The sequence below is a fragment of the Panthera leo genome, chromosome B2 (assembly GCF_018350215.1).
Source record: "Panthera leo isolate Ple1 chromosome B2, P.leo_Ple1_pat1.1, whole genome shotgun sequence".
Classification (NCBI taxonomy): Eukaryota; Metazoa; Chordata; class Mammalia; order Carnivora; family Felidae; genus Panthera; species Panthera leo.
The window spans coordinates 18,579,866-18,597,299 of NC_056683.1; the positions used below are offsets into that span (position 1 = coordinate 18,579,866).

The 17,434-nt window shown below is 37.5% G+C and overlaps 1 protein-coding gene across 1 annotated transcript in view; it reads left to right on the forward strand.

Moving 5' to 3' along the window:
* The window catches only part of LOC122220629, a 256,097-nt gene that overhangs the window by 44,242 nt on the left and 194,421 nt on the right, over positions 1 to 17,434 (forward strand). The window lies entirely within an intron of this gene.

The window sequence follows — 17,434 nt, forward strand, 5'->3', positions numbered from 1 at the left end:
TTCATGAAAACTTTTCTGCATAGATCTTAGCTCATGAAAAATTCATTTACCCTGAGTACTGAAGAATGGACTTGTTTCAGCTGAAGTGCTTCTAGTGGCTGAGTGCTTTGTTTATTTTAGAATAGAGCTATGCATGGGAGAGAGGCCTCAGGCTGAGAAAGAAGGCTGCTGGGAGACAGGTGGATTGCCCAGGCTCCAAGAAGTTGTACTCCTTCTTGCCCATCAGAGACCCAAAGTGCTTCTAAATATTCCTGGAAGAAGATTTTTGACATGCGCTTTTAGGAGGGACAAAGTAAAATAAAATTGCCTACTTTCTCACTAATATTTATAACCTTTTCTTCAATCTTTTGAAGTCTGATTTGTACCATAATGACTCTGTGCCATCTATCCATTTTGAAAGGGGGAAATCTTTTCAAACAGGTGCTGAATACGTACCTTTTTTTTTTTTTTTTTTTGCTATTCCAATTGCTCACGTTGAGTGTTTAATGGGTTAGAATATGGACAGTGAAACATGGTTTGAGAAGAAGCAGAAAACGCATTTATATTCCTGTGATTGAAAATTTCCAGCAAAACCAACGATTTGACGCTTAGGTTCTTTTTTTTTTTTAATTTTATTTTTTTAATTTACATCCAAATTAGCATATAGTGCAACAATGATTTCAGGAGTAGATTCCTTAATGCCCCTTACCCATTTAGCCCATATCCCCTCCCACAACCCCTCCAGGAGCCCTCAGTTTGTTCTCCATATTTCAGAGTCTCTTATATTTTGTTCCCCCTCCCTGTTTTGATATTTTTTTGCTTCCCTTCCCTCATGTGCATCCATTCTGTGTCTTAAAGTCCTCATATAAGTGAAGTCATATGATATTTGTCTTTTTCTGACTGGACCACGTTCTTACACCATACACAAAAATAAACTCAAAATGGATGAAACACCTAAATGTAAGACAGGAAGCCATCAAAATCCTCGAGGAGAAAGCAAGCAAAGACTCTTAGTTTCTTTAAATGAAAAATTGGATTACCTAATTTCCAAAGAAAACTGAAGTGAGTGTGTGTGTGCATGCGTGTGTGAGTGTGCATGTGCGTGTGTGTGTGTGTGTGCGTGAGAGAGAGAGAGAGAGAGAGAGAGAAGAATTGATTAAGGATCATTAAAATGAAAAAAAGGGGGTATAGAAGAAAATAACCTTAAATTTTTTTTTAATTTAAATTCAGATTAGTTAATATACAGTGTAGTCTTGCAGGAGTAGAACCCAGTGATTCATCTCTTACATATGACACCCAGTGCTCATCCCAACAAGTGCCCTCCTTAATGCCCATCACCCATTTAACCCATCCCCCCCACCTACCTTCCCCCGCCCCCCCAGCAACTTCCAGTTTGTTCTCTGTACTTAAGAGTCTCTTATGGTTTGCCTCCCTCTCTGTTTTTAATCTTAATGAGAACTTTTGATGCTGAGCCTTTTGTACCAAATCGGTTGAAATGTGAGTTCTTTGTAGAATTTGCACACATCCAAGAAAAACTCCCAATATGTGAAACCCTCTAAACCCAGGGTAGGTATATTTGCAAAGACTTCCCAACCGGAACCGTGAGACTACAGGAAGCCCATTTCCAATATGTCTGCATAACAGCAATTAATATTAACAAGAATTATATCTGAATATGGAGAGAAACAGCCTTCTTAACTTTTACCTCCTTTTTTCCCCCTAATAAGTTATTGCTGACCACAATGCTCATTAGTGGCACAATAAAAAGGACCTAGTGGTAAATAATAACAATTCTTTGTAGTTATACAGTGCCTTTGATCAGAACAGCTCAAAGCCTTCGTGACTCATTAATTTTTGAAATACCTCCGTGAAGTATGAGGGTGTCAAGGATTACTACCTTCGTTTCATAAACAGAGAAAACCGACTTTTGCTAGAAACTGTCCCAAGGTCATTCAATGATTTGGTGACAGTAGCAGGGATATAATCTATAAGCCAGAGATAATTAGAGCAAAGACCAACAGTGCTCAACAGAAACCAGCAGCTTCTGAGAGATTGCGGAGAAAATTTATGTAACGCTTGGAAATAATACTGCTTTTAGAAACATATTTCTTTTATTTGGCTTTTATTTGAATCACGTCTTCTGTTAATAATGGAGAGCTCTCCACAGTTTCACATTTAGATCACTTAGTTTGGGGATATTTCCTTGGGGCTTTTCTGTATTTTTATTTCTTCTATTTGAAGAAAGAGTGTACATTTTCTTCAAAACCATTCAGATTAATTACTAGTAGAAAAAAAGAAGAAAATAACTATGTATATACACACACCTATGTATGCTTAGTCAAATGTTAATCTATTTCATCCATTGATTTTGAAAAACATTAAAAAATACCTTCCTCTCTGCTTCATTGTAATTCTCATCTGGGTGGAGTTTAAGATGCATTATTATCATTATTATTTTTCAAAAACTCACTTCTCGGTTTCAATTGGAAATGACACTCAAAGGATGGCAGATCATATTTTCTTTAAAACTTGTCTCAAAACCCCCTCCTTGTGTGGTTTATTGGAAGAATAAAAATTTATCTTTTACATGATTGCTTTTTCATTGCTCCTTTGCTCTGCTATGGTAATTCAAGCTTTCAAAGACTTGTGCCTAAGGATGCTTGTGGAGTGGCAGAGTCTATAAGAACAGGTATTATCTTGTTTGTACACACACACACACACACACACACGGGATTTTGTATTTTATGTTTTTGTCCCCACTCCCAGATTCCTAAGTATATCACAGTTTTATACATAGTAGACCTTCAAGATTGTCCATTGATTTCCTTGTCATTTGGCTGAGGGTTTACTTTTTTCATATTATCCATTTTGTTTTTATGACACACCAAGCCTCTCTTATTATTATCTCTTCTGGTCTTCAGAGGAAACTCAGTATTACTGTTTGTTTAAATGTGGTCTACCGACCTCTCTCAGGATACCTGAGGTGCTAACTAGAATGCATATTCTTGAGAACCAATACAGACTTACTGTCTCAAAATCTCTGTGACAGGACCCTTAGATTGTCTAGTTTAATGCAGACCTTCTAGAAGGTTCTATACACATTAAATGAAAGGTCTTGTCCTATCTTATAATCATAGATAATTCTTCCATAGCACTCACTCTGTATCAAGCATTTTGCGGTGTTATGATTTTAAAAAAAGGTATCTTGCTAAGAACATAAATTCCTACTCTCCATATAAATTTGTAATGTACCAATCACATGTGAGATGACAAGACTTTTAAGATACGAGGTAGAATTTCAGATTTAGTTGGCAATAAGTCATAAAATTAGTACAGAAAAGTCTTGACTGCCCTTCATTCAAATTGAGTTGCTTTTTAAAAAATTATCTTTGTTTTTTTTTCCTTCCCCTCCCCCATGGAAAGGAGGTTAGAGTGGGAGAGAGCCAAAGCATAAGAGACTCTTAAAAACTGAGAACAAACTGAGGGTTGATGGGGGGTGGGAGGGAGAGGAGGGTGGGTGATGGGTATTGAGGAGGGCACCTGTTGGGATGAGCACTGGGCGTTGTATGGAAACCAATTTGACAATCAACTTCATATATTGAAAAAAAATTATCTTTGGAGTGGCAATTTGATTTCATCAAGATCTTCTTTTTCTATGGTAGAGTGGTTTTATTCTATCTTTAGGTCTCAGTCATAGATAATGAGACATTTTCAGGAAAGTTTTGGACTTTATCATCATCCTTCCATTGTCAGTTTTTGTTCTTAGGTTCTTAAATTTTTCTCACAAATAAACTATCTCCAAGAAACCATTTTTTTTTTCAGGAATATTTTTTTTTTTTTTTAAATTTTTTTTTTCAACGTTTTTTATTTATTTTTGGGACAGAGAGAGACAGAGCATGAACGGGGGAGGGGCAGAGAGAGAGGGAGACACAGAATCGGAAACAGGCTCCAGGCTCCGAGCCATCAGCCCAGAGCCTGACGCGGGGCTCGAACTCACGGGCCGCGAGATCGTGACCTGGCTGAAGTCGGACGCTTAACCGACTGCGCCACCCAGGCGCCCCAAGAAATATTTTTGGGGCAACTGAGGAAGTTTGGCTATAGAAAGGATATTAGAAGATATGAAACAATTAGCTGCCACCAGTACTCATGACAGTGTGGAATTGGTGGGAGAATGGACAAATGGATCAATGTAAATAAAAAGAAGCCCAGAAATAGGCTCACACAAATATAGTCAACTGAGTTTTGATAGAAGAGCAAAAAATTTGGTGGAGAAAGAAAGTCTTTTCTCTGAACAGTGCTGGAACATATGGACATCCACATGCCAAAAAATAAAAAAAATAAAAATAAAAATAAGAACAGAACCTAGGCACAAACCTTATACCCTTTGCAAAAGTTAACCCGAAATTGATCAGAGACTTAAACGTAAAATACGAAACGATAAAATTTCTAGAAGACAGCATAAGAGACATTTTAGATGACTTCAGGAACGTTGATAACTTTTTAGATACAACACCAAAGGCATGATCCAGGCAGGGAATAATTTACGAGCTGAACTTGATTAAAGACTTCTGGTCTGTGAAAGACAGTATTAAGAGAATAAAGAGACAAGCCAGAGACTGGGAGAAAATATTTCCAGACACATCTGAAAAAGGACTGCTATTCATACTATACAAAGAACTCTTAAAACTCAACAAGAAGAAAATGAACGACATGTTGGGCCTGTTAAGAGATGCTGAATGTCCTATGTCACTAGGGGCATGCAAATTAAAACAACAGTGAGGTAGGACTACAAGCCTATTAGAATGGCCGAAACTCAAAACAGTGACAACATCAAATGCTGGTGAGGAATTGGAACAATAAGAACTCTCATTCCTTGCTGGCTGGAATGCAAAATGGCACAGCCGCTTTGCAAGACAGTTTAACAATTTCTTACTAAACTAAACATACTCTTACTGCACGATCCAGCAATCACTCTCCTCGATATTAACCCAGATGAGTTGGAGACTTATGTTTTCACAGAAATTTGCATATGGATGTTTATAGCAGTTTTATTCATAATTGCCAAAACTTGGAAACAACCAAGATGTCCTTCAATAGGTAAATGGATAAGTAAACTGTGGAACATTCTGACAACAGAATATCATTTAGTACTAGAAAGAAATGAGCTATCAAGGCTTTTCGTGAAAAGATATGGAGAAACCTTACATGAATATTACTAAGTTAAAGAAGCCAATCTGAAGAGGTTACATAATGATTCTCACTACATGATATTCTGGAAAAGGTAAGATAGGGAGGCAATAAAAACATCAGGGATTAGGTGGGAGGGAAGGGTGATTAGGCAGAGGAGAGAGAATTTTTTGGGCAATGAAGCTATTTGGTATGATACTGTAATGGTAGATACATGTGACTGTACATTTGTCAAAATCCATAGATGTACAACAGCAAGAGTGAACCACAATATAGACTATGGACTTTGGGTGATAAAGATATGGCAATGTGGATTCGTTGGTTTTAACAAATATACCACTCAGGTGTGAGATGTTGACCATGTGTGTGTGTGGGGGGGTGTGAATCTGTCGGGGCAAGGGGAGTTTGGGAACGCTCTGTATTTTCTGCTCATTTTTACTGCAAACCTAAAACTACTCTAAAAATAGTCTATTTAAAAAATAGTGTTAATTTCGTATGGTGTCATAATGATATGGTTATGAAGAAAATGCACCCTTTCAGATGGATACTAAAATATTTAATGGCGAAATGTCAAAATGTTTTTGATTTACTTTAAAGGTTTTCAATTTGTGTGTGTGTGTGTGTGTGTGTGTGTGTGTGTGTAAAGCAAATATGGCAAGAATTAATCATTAGTAAATCTAGATAATGGGGATATGTTAAATTCATTATGTAATTATTTCTACCACTTTTATATATATTCAACATTCATAATTAAAAGTAAAAATAAACACTTTATCCAATTAACATATGTTAATTTTTAAAAATGTTAGATTGGTTCATGTTGATTTGTTTGACTAATGTGCCATCCGCTGGGGCAGGAATTTTTGTTACCTCATTAGTTTTTCTGCACACAACCACAGAGAGATGTGTGATGATCACCATGTTTCAAGTGCAGAAATTGCAGCTGAGATCTTCTTATCCTCTCCCGATTTTTCATCTGGAATTCCCAGATGCCCCTTTGCTCTTGACTTCTCAGAGTTTCTTCCATTCCGTTCTGTGAAGTGGATACTGTAGCCTTTTGTTGTAGGAGGTCATGTAAATATTCTTTCCCATCTTTGTATCTGTGGATTCTTACATTCCTCATGCCTTTCCCTTAGGGTCATTAAAACTCAAGCCTCACGATTGATGGAATTGACTAAAGTATATTTAAGCAGCATGTCATTCAAATTATTTTTCTTAAAAAAGCAATTTTCTACTGTTGATTTAGAGACCAAGAGATCTTCTTTAGCCAGCATAATTTCTGATTAACTAATTTCATCTGTACAAAATTACGTAAGCAAACCTGAAACAAGCCTCCATCATTTTTTTTTTTTTTTTGCCTTTGGATTTAACAGTATTTTCAAAAGTGAACCAAATAGAGCAAATAACCCCCAGGCAGAGCAAATGACTCTAATGGCGATCTCCTATACATTGTTTTGGTGGAAAGACTGAAAATGAAGATAAAAATGTGACAGCCCAAAGGGTGAAGAACCTCCATGTGTTCTATTAAATAACAGTTTTGAATGTGAATATGTAGGATTATCTTTTCAGGAGTTCAGAAAGGGAAGAGAATTGAGAAGTCTTTTCTTTGGGCTGTCAAAACCTCTCTTCTGACGGACCATGTGATTTCCAGCAGTGCTTGGTGGTCTAAAATTGCATGGAGAGACTTTTGTTTTTCAGTTTCTTTAATTAATTAAGTTTTTATTTGGTTTCAATTCCATTATTTGTGGTAGCATAAGATCACAAATAAAACATTATAATTGTAGTTGATGGGAATTAACCTTTTATGTGTCGGAGGTGTGAGTTCTGGGTCCCGAAGCTCGGACTAGCTCTGTATTACTTGGGTGAAACAGTCAAAAAATCTGGATCTTGGTTTTCATATTTGCACAATTCAACGGCATTTGATCACTTGTAAGTTTCTCTTTCAGTTCTAAAATATTAATGGTGCTACCTTACGTTTAAGTACAATAGTCATTAAAAAGATAGCAGGTAATCCCAAATTCATGAAATGTTGAGTATTTTCTTCTTTCTGGGTCGATTAAACTTCACATTAATACTTCTAAAATTTTTGTGAGCATTAAGGCCACCTGAGGTGCATGCTGAGGTGTGGGTTCTTTGCTGGTTTTGGAGTACGACCAGGAAAGGACATTTTCAATAATTCCTTGAAATGATTCTGCTGCACATTGTGCTCAGGTGGTATTTGGGTAACTGTGCGCTATAAGTCGTGCTTGGGGACCGTGCTCAAACTTTTCTGTCTAACGATCGTATGGAAACTGATTTCCTGACTGTTAACAGAAGCTCCCTTCTGAACTGATTCTTACCCAGGGAGAGGGCTTTGCCGGTGAGGATGTGGCAGAGTGATAAATATAAAAGCAGGGAAGCATGGTTTGAATAGCCTTCTAGGTGATTCTCAAATATTGTTTGACAGGGCTGGCATGGTGGTGGCAGAAAACTTGACTCTGTCCACAATCTTGGCAGTTAAGAACACTGATTGAAATAACATGAGTACATATATGAAGCACTGTATAACTTGCTTAAAAATATTTTGAGTTGGGGCCCCTGGATGGCTCAGTTGGTTAAACATCGGACTCTTGATCTCAGGTCAGGTGTTGATCTCAGGGTCATGAGTTCAAGCCCCGTGTTGGGCTCCATGCTGGGTGTGAAGCCTACTTAAAAAATTTATATATTTGACTGAATGTGTATATTATACTGTAAAGCATTCACAGAGAAAAAGGCAAATCAAAGAAGTTTTTTCAATGGAAGAAGAATCCCTGATCCTAATTCATTTTTCTTTACTGTGGGCCATAGCTCTCCAAATCCCCAGCTCTGAAGATCCCCAACTTCCCCCATATTCCATTCTAAGTTATTCCCTTTTCCTCATCTTCATGATCTCAAGAACTAATTTTTTACCTTTTGGGTTTTGTCTGTTATTTGTTCATTTTCTATGTAATTGATTTCTTCCCTTATCTTCATTATTTCTTATTGTATTACCCACAGATGTGCAATGGGCCCCCACCCCCAAATCTCTCAGATATTGAGATTGATGGTTTCACATACACACAACCAAGAGGGCATGAAAAGATTTATTACTCATCTTTTTTTTAAATGTTTATTTATTTTTGAGAGAGAGAGAGAGAGAGAGGGAGACTGAATACAAGCAGGGGAGGGGCAGAGGGAGAGGGAGACACAGAATCCATGAAGCAGGCCCCAGGCACAGAGCCTGACGCGGGGCTTGAACCCGTGAACCACGAGATCATGACTTGAGCCAAAGTTGGACGCTTAACCGACTGAGCCACCCAGGCGCCCTGGTCTAATACTCATCTAATGAGGCTTTCTGGGAGAACAGGACATGTTTGCAAGTGGACCTAAGAATGGCTTGAGAGAGTGGAGAGAGGAGGTGCCTTGGCCTTTATCACTGTTAGGTGGTGGGGCTGGGATGAAGACGCTCTATGCAGCATGTGCTAGCCTGGTTTGAACTCCCCACGGACACCAAAGTAGAGAGTACCTAAGCTTTCTTAATAGCTTGCCCACAGACGGAGGAGAGTGGGAGGAGAGAGGCTGAAAACTATCAACAATCAAACATCAAAAAAAAAAAAAAAAAGAGTGAGATTTTTTATCACACTTCCATCTGCTTACTTCGGAGTTAATTTGCTTTTTAAACTTTTTTTTTTAAAGGTTTAAGGTGAAAACATACATTGTTGATTTTATACTTTATACCTCTCTCTTACAATGTAGAATTTAAAAGCTATAGATTTTCTTCTATGACCTTCTTTGCTTCATTCCACTGATTTGACATGTTATACTTTAGCTGCTTAATTCATCATATTTTATTTTATTTTATTTATTTATTTTTTTAACGTTTATTTACTTTTGAGACAGAGAGAGAGAGCATGAACAGGGGAGGGTCAAAGAAAGAGGGAGACACAGAATCTGAAACAGGCTCCAGGCTCTGAGCTGTCAGCACAGAGCCGATGCGGGGCTCGAACCCACAGACCGCGAGATCATGACCTGAGCCGAAGTCGGACGCTTAACCGACTGAGCCACCCAGGCGCCCCTAGTTCATCATATTTTAAAATTTCTCTTTTGTCCTCTGGGTTCTTTTAGAAGTATCCTGTTTAATTTCCAAATATTTGGGAAAATTTTCTAGACATCTTGTTATTGATTGCTAATTTAACACAGTGTGATTAGAGAAAGTGTATTACGTTAATCTTTTGAAATTTATTGCAACTTATTTTAAGACCCAGCGTATGGCTTATCTTATTAAATGTTCCACCTGCACTTGGGAAGAGTGTATATTATGCTGTTCTGTGTAGTGTTCTATAAATGTCAAATAGGTCAAATTGTTTGATGGTGTTGTTAAATTTTCTACATTTTTATTGATTTTTTGTGTGTGTATGTCTTTTTCCATGAGTTACTGAAAGGTATTACATTCTCCAAGTATGATTATGGATTGGTCGATCTCTCCCTTTAGTCCTGTCAAGTGCTGTTTCATATGTTTGGAAGCTTTATTATTACATGTCTGTACCTTTAAGTTTATTACTTTTCCTTTTATCATTATGAAATACCCCTCTTTACTTCTGGTCATACTCTTCATCTGGAGCTCTGCTTTGTCTGATGTTAATATAGCCATATCTGATTCCTCGTGCATAGCATTTGCATGGTTTACATTTTTTTGTTCCTTTACTTTCAGATTTTTATGTTAAATGTATGTTTCATGTTAACAGCATATACTCTGGTTTTGGAGTTCTATTTAGTACAATAATCTCTGCCTTTGTATAAAGCATATTTAGACTATTCACAGTTAATGCAATCACTAATATGTACGAGTTAAAATACATTGTCTTGTTATTTGATATCTATTTATCTTGTCTGATCTTTGTTCCTCTGTTTCTTTTTTCTTGCCTTTTTGGAGGGTGTGTGTGTGTGTGTGTGTGTGTGTGTGATCCATTTGATCTATTCTATTGATGTTTTATCATGCCTCCTTAAGGTATTTTTTTCTTTAATGGTGTTTTTGAGGTTACTAAATGCATCTTTAACTTATCCCAGTCTGCCTTCAAAAAATATTTTACTGCAGAGGCGCCTGGGTGACTCAGTCAGTTAAATAAATGTCAGACTCTTGGCCTCAGCTCAGGTCTTGATCTCAGGGTCATGAGTTCAAGCTCCGTGTTGGGCTCCACACTAGGCATGGGGTCTACTTAAAAAAATATTTTGCTGTTTCACAAAACATTTAGGAACTTTCCAATAGCTTATTTCCAACTGTGAACCTCCCATGCTTTGTGCTCCTGGTCGTACATATTCCATTTCTATAAATAAATGCTATAACCTCCAAAGCATTCTTATTATAATTTTGCCTCAGAAAGTTAATAGGCTCTTCAATGGATATTTAAAAATATGAATGGTAATATATAGTAAAGGCCTTTTTTAAGTTTACTATCATATTTTATTTCTGGTGTTTTTTATTCTTTCCTGCAAAACTGGATTTTCTTCTGAGATTTCTAGTCAGACTAAGGAACTTCAGTTAGTAACTCTTTTAGTGCCGTAAGTGAATTCTTTCTGTTTTCATCTGGTTGCAAATACCTCTATTTTGCCTTTACTTTGAAGGATATTTTTGTGGAATACAGACTTCTCGATTGACGTTTTTTTCTTGAAGTGCTAACATGTGCTATTCCATAGTCTTCTGGCCTCTGTTGTCTCATTTGTGAAATTGGCTTTCATTCTTACTGTTGTTTCCTTACATGAGATCCAGTTGATTGTCACTATTCATAGATTCCTGATTTGCAAATTCACTTGCTTGCTAAAATTTGTTGGTGACTTCCAAATCAATCATTGTGGCACTTTTGCTGCGATTCGTGAACACGTGCAGTGTGGTAAAAATGTTTGAGCTGTCTAATGTGCAAGTTGCTAGGTGCGATTGAATGAGGCGATACGCTACTTCCTTCTTTAGCTCTCATATTTAAACATGGGTTCTTTTTGGGGTCTATTTAATGCCTCATTTTTTTTTTTTTATTTCTTTCCCTTACTTTTGGTGATTTCACTGTTTCAAGTGGTCCCCACATGTAGTTAAGTCTGTCCAGTGTTCCTAAGCACAAGGCTGTGCCTTATGGAAAAAAATACATATATTAGATAAGCTTCATTCAGGTGTGAGCTGTGTGCCGTTGGCTGTGAGTTGAATATTAATGAATCAGAAATACAGTACATCCAGAAAAAGGGAGAGGAAATTCACCTATGCTGCATGAGTCTGCCCCAGAGAGTGCTAAAGTGACTCATCTACTGTGTAGTGAAGCTATGGAAAAGGTGGAAAAGTGACTAAATTTGTGGATTCGTGGGATGACCACTAATTTAAAAAGCATAATGGGCAGTATTTGTCTGCGACTGAAAGCCTGATGCATTTGTGGTCATGTTTCCGAGGTTCAAGAAAATGTTAAACCTATCGCAGGAAGTGCTCCCCTACTCTTGCGTTTCAAAAGGTGATACAGTATGAAAAATGTTAAACTAGCAGACAAGGCAGGCTCTATAGAGCAGGAGGCTGTGGAAGAATTTTAGAAATACCAGAGACATTTTACATGAGGGAAGGTTATGTGGTGAAGGAGGGTTGCGTAATGAGACAGGCTTGTTTTATATGGATGTTGGCAATGAATATATGAAACAGGTTGTGTCTCTATTGATGAAATGTGGCCAGAGGTTCATAGGCACCCAACCCTGCATGTCCCCTAGGAACAATAGTTCAGTATTTACTAATTCAGTGTTTGCAGTGACTTTCTTGAACATAATGACCCTAAGTATCAAGAATTAGCTATATGTCTTTTCACCTGGGTATGTTCAAGATTTTTCTCTTTATTTGATTTCCATTGTTTTGATTATGATGGTTTTTAGATTTGATTTTTTTTTTGTATATTTACTGAATGAAGTTTGCTGAATTTCTTGGGTCTGTGGTTTTGGTCTTTTATTAATTACGTAAAAGTCTCAGCCATTACCTCTTCAAATATTTCTTCTGCTCCATTCTTGTTTTTCTGGGACTCTTTGTGTGTTAGGCCATAAGATAACTAATAGATCTTGGAGTTGACTGACTTTATTTTAACTTTTTTTCCTCCTTGAATTTTAGTTTGCATTTATATTAACTTGTCTTTAGTTTTACTGATTTTTCCCCTCAGCCCCATTCAGACTGCTAAGTCCACTGAAACAGTTTTTGATCATTGTTATCTTATTTATTTTTTTAAGTATCCACTTGACATTTAAATTCTTTGTAGTTTTCATCATCTGCTCATGAACACTGTTCATCTTTTTTTTTTTTAACGTTTATTTATTTTTGAGACAGAGAGAGACAGAGCATGAACGGGGGAGGGGCAGAGAGAGAGGGAGACACAGAATCAGAAGCAGGCTCCAGGCTCTGAGCCATCAGCCCAGAGCCCGACGCAGGGCTCGAACTCGCGGACCGCGAGATCGTGACCTGAGCTGAAGTCGGACGCTTAACCGACTGAGCCACCCAGGCGCCCCTGTTCATCTTTTTTTTTAACAGGACCCATTAACTTATTTCTTTTATCCTTATTATACAGGTCCCCATCTGATAATTTCAACATTTGGTAGATTTAGCTCACCACAGTGCTCAAATTATCTGATAATAAAACCAGAGCCTTCCTTTAAGTGGGGCTTCGGATCTGAATGCTGGAGTTTTTGTCTCAGTTTTCCTGCCCTCATTTGTCTGTCAAGAGCCTCTGTACTTGCAACGTGGGGGAGGTGGTCTCTCTAAGCATGTCTGTCCCTTCTTGGACCACTCAATGAAGGTTCTCGAATAGTTGTTGACTCCTCTCATTCTGGGTATTCTGTAGCTTTTGTGTCTTATGTTTGGGGCATAGGGTGTCTCAGCTTTCCTGTCCTGCTGCTTATCTCTCTTGTGACTACTCAGTAGGGACTCACGGAAAAGAGTTGGTGAGTGGATGTAGATTTTGTTTGTTTGTTTGAAGCTCCAAGGTCTTCTAAATCTTCATGCCAGCTCACTCTGGCTTTGTAAAATTAGGTAAATAGTTGTTTTCCTTCCCATGTTGATGGTAGCCTTCTCCTATCCCTGCTCTGTGAGGATAAAAGGAGATATGGGACTCTTCCAGGAGAGAATCATAATTTTTCTGGATTTCACTGGATTATGTTTCTTTGTGACTTCAGCTCTCAAATAGGCTCAGAAAACAAACCTATTGTTTTGTAGATTGTGCTGCTTTTTTTAATTTTTAATTTTTTAAGAAGGGAGAGACATTCTTCTGAGACTTTTTATGTCTCAAATGGAAGCAAAGTCTCTCTTGTATCTTTCAACTCTTCTTTTCCTTTGATTTTTCTCTTTATCATACTATTACTTCAAATCCTCCTCGGTTTAAAAACAACAGGAAATTCCCAGTAAGCTAATGGATAAGGCACTGGCCTCCACAACTCTTCCTTGACCATACATCCTTTTTTCCCCCTAGGGCCATCAATATTTATTCTCTTCTCCCCCAAACTAGAAATAACTTCCCCTTGCTTTCTCCATTTCTTTTGCCTTCTAGTCTTTTCTCAACTTACTGATGTTTAATTTCAAATGACTGTTTCTGTGACTTCCAATTACCAAGGCAACCACTTTTCAATTTGTATTTTATTTTGACCTATCTGCACTCAAAACATTTGAACTGGTTTTTTTTTTGAAACTGCGTTATTGCCTGGTTTTACACCTCAGAAAAGTCCTCCTTCTCAGTGTATCTTCAGCATGCTGTTTTTCTAGAGTTCTTCCAACGAGTTCCTTTCACGCACTACACATTTCCTGTGGGTCATCTCATCTGCGCCCATCAGCTTCAGCTTTTCAGTGAAGACTCAACTTGTATCTCCAACTCAGATCTCCATCCCGCCCTCCAGTGTTGTATATTAAACTGCTTTCAATCATCAGATGCTCCTGCTATCGTATTGAAAACCACACTGTCCTCTATGTGGTTTTCCCAACTAGGAAACTGGAAATCATCCTCAGTTCTTACCTTTTTGTTAATCAAATCAATCACCTGGTCCTGTTCGTTCACCGCCCAAGCATTTCTCTAACCTCGTTCTCTTCTCTGGCCCCATTGCCACATCTCTAAAGCTACGGCACCTGACCCCTTGCTGTGGTTATACCTTCTTTACTGGTCTCCCTGTGTTGTGACCAGCCCTCCACTCTGCTGCCAGAGATACTTTCTAAAATGACAATCTGATTAGATTTCCCCTCTTTGAAACCTGTGATTGTTTCCTGTTCATCTATAATGCTTAGCACATAAGAGACCTTCAATAGTTTTGAAAGAATGAAAGGTAAAACTCAAAAATTATACTGAAGTGTATTCAATGTCTTGCTCTCTGATTCTTGTCCATTTTTCCAACTCGCCCTTCTATTTTTCTGCCCTTAGCCCTCCGTACTCTGGCAATGATCAAATCTTTTATAGTTTCAGGATTAAGCTTCTTTGCCGTTGACATGTTGTTCCTTTTTTTCCCGATACTTGCCTTGTTGACTGTCCCCAGGAAAACCAGGTGGTGTTTTCCTTCAGTTCTAATGAGCTTTGGTGAAATCTCCACCCTACCAATTCCTTATTGATTTGCTTATAGATTCCCATAAATGATACGCTCCTAAAAGGGGAACTTTGCCTTTCCTATTTAGTATCTCAGCATCTAGTAAATTGTCTGGCACATGATGAAAGCTCAAAAAAGTAGCAAGATAGGGTGTCAATTCAACCGAGGTTATGACATACTAAACCAGGAACAGGCTGTGACATGCCAGAGCCTGCCGTTGGCTTATGTATTATTTATTAAGGATACTTTTCTTTGATCGGAAGGAAATCATTTAAGACTGGAAAAATATTTAGGAAAGCAGTGATGAAGGGCAAAGATGATAGGGACATAATAATTGTTTTCTATTTTTATTTTGTGTTTCCTTTGCAGAAGAGGTAATGAATAAAGAAAGCATTGGAGAAAAATAGTTTTGAGACTTTTTTTTTTTTCCAGAATAGTTATATGGTGAAGGTTGAGCAGACAGGAGAAAATCTCACAGGTCCATCATTAATGTAGTTTAGGCAGCAGGAGGAAGTTTTGCTGATTTTAGAGCTTGCCAGAGGGTTTGGACGGTCTAGGTCAGATCAACAGCTGGGGGCAACGTAGGTAAAGAAAGTGCAGGGAATTGTAAGAGTAGAGAGAAAAGTCAAGGATATGTCAGCAATAACACAGTCGCAGCTGACTTGATGAGATAAGGTACTTTTCATGGCTCTTTAAATTTTGCTTCGTTTTATAACTTGATGCATTTGTGAAACAGAGTAATCAGAACACCTTAATGATTGACTTTGTGGTTTTAATGAGGAGTTAAGTTTTTTTTTATGAAACACGTTTACAGATGCATTGTGGACCTCAGTTCTTGTGTGGTCTGTTTTCTCGGATGATATTGTTGTTCTGTTTTTATCCATCTGCAGGGTCATACCTGAGGCAATGATGGGAGGTATCCCAGGCTTGGCTCCTGGAAGGGAATGGCTTGTCTTTGGGAGGCTGCCCTCGTATTTCTGGATTAAAGAAAGATGTGGATTAACCAGAAAAATAAGAAAGCATGTGGGAATCAGTCATAATATCTTTAGGTAAAACAACTAAAGACATTTTGCCTGTTGTTTTCAAAACGAGAAACCAGCCCCAGCGGGCTCTCCACCATGTGATAAAAACAAGAGAAAAAAATTTTTATCAAGTTACAAAATGTAACAACAATGTAGCAGGGATTCCTGCTGCATTGTGCTCCACTATGTGAGTCTTAAGTGAGTCTTAAGCACATAAGACTTAAGCACATGAGCACTCACGGTGTGAGTCTTAAGGTCTTGCTTGACCTCTCGGTAGCCCAGTGTTCTTGTCTGTAAAACAATAGGAATGACACTTGCCCTTCTTACTTCATAATGTTGTGAAAGGTAAATTTGATACAGTATCTGAAAGTATTTTTGAATAATTTAAAGTGTTACATGAAAGTAAGTTATTATTCTTGGGTCATTATATTATATTATATTATATTATATTATATTATACTTTATTTATGGTCTAGATTCTGGTCTCACCCAACTTTCTTAGGTGGAGTTCTCTAGTTGCAAGACATGGAATAGGAAATTGGAGGCATGCCATGTAGATGAGATCACTAGCTTGAGGTCGGAGTCGGGGACAGGCGAGTTTGAACTCCAAGTATACGGTTTCATATTGGGTGACATTGGCCAATTGGCTTTTCTATGCCTCAGTTTTTTGTTTTTATTCTGTAAAATGGAAATAATAATAGAACCCACCTCATAAGTTGGTGTGAGGCTTATATTAAAACATAAAATAATACATGAGATAATTTGGATGAACTCTTAATAGAGTGCGTGGGTCATTGTAGGCATGTGATAAAGATTAGCTTCAGGAAGGAAGATATCTCAACTACTCTGGATAAATGGCTGGGACCTTGGCAATGAGCTCTGGAAAGAATTGTTGCATTGGTGAATATAAATTTTATAAAGCCAGGCAAATGCTTCTTCTTCTTCTTTTTTTTTTTTTTTTTTTTTTTTAAGACTGGTAGATCCATCAAAAGCCTTTATTAAGATCTTTTCCCTCAATGGTTGTTATTTTCCAAACTGAAGACCCTGTCAGATTCTGAACGTAATTGTTCCTTAGGATTGGCCCAGAAAGCACAAGTGGATAACATGATATTATGTTCAGTAGGCATTGTGATTAGTGGGAAAGACTTTTTTCATTCATTCATAACCCTCTACTCATCTTACCATGTGAAAACAAGGAAAATAAATTGAGTAACAACAACAGAAGAGCCTACACACACACACACACACACACACACACACACACACACAAATATATATATGTATATTACATATAATATATATATATACCTATACATACACATATACCCACATATATATCTCATACATATATGTAATCTTTTAAATATAAGTGTATATGTATTCATGTGTATTTATATATGTAAATATACATTTACAGAGCACCCAATATTACCAAGTGTTACAGACAATATAGTGATGATGAATAACTAAATTAGACATAGATTTTTTTTTATTTACAAAGTGTTACGACCTATTCTGAGTATTTTATATATCTTAACTGATTTATTGCTCATATTATAAGGCAGATAAATGTTACCATTCACACGTTACAGGTGAGGAAACTAAGGCTCAGAGATATTCAGGAACTTGGTCACACAAATCATAAGAGTGGACTGGAATTTGAACCTAGCTGACCTAGGTAT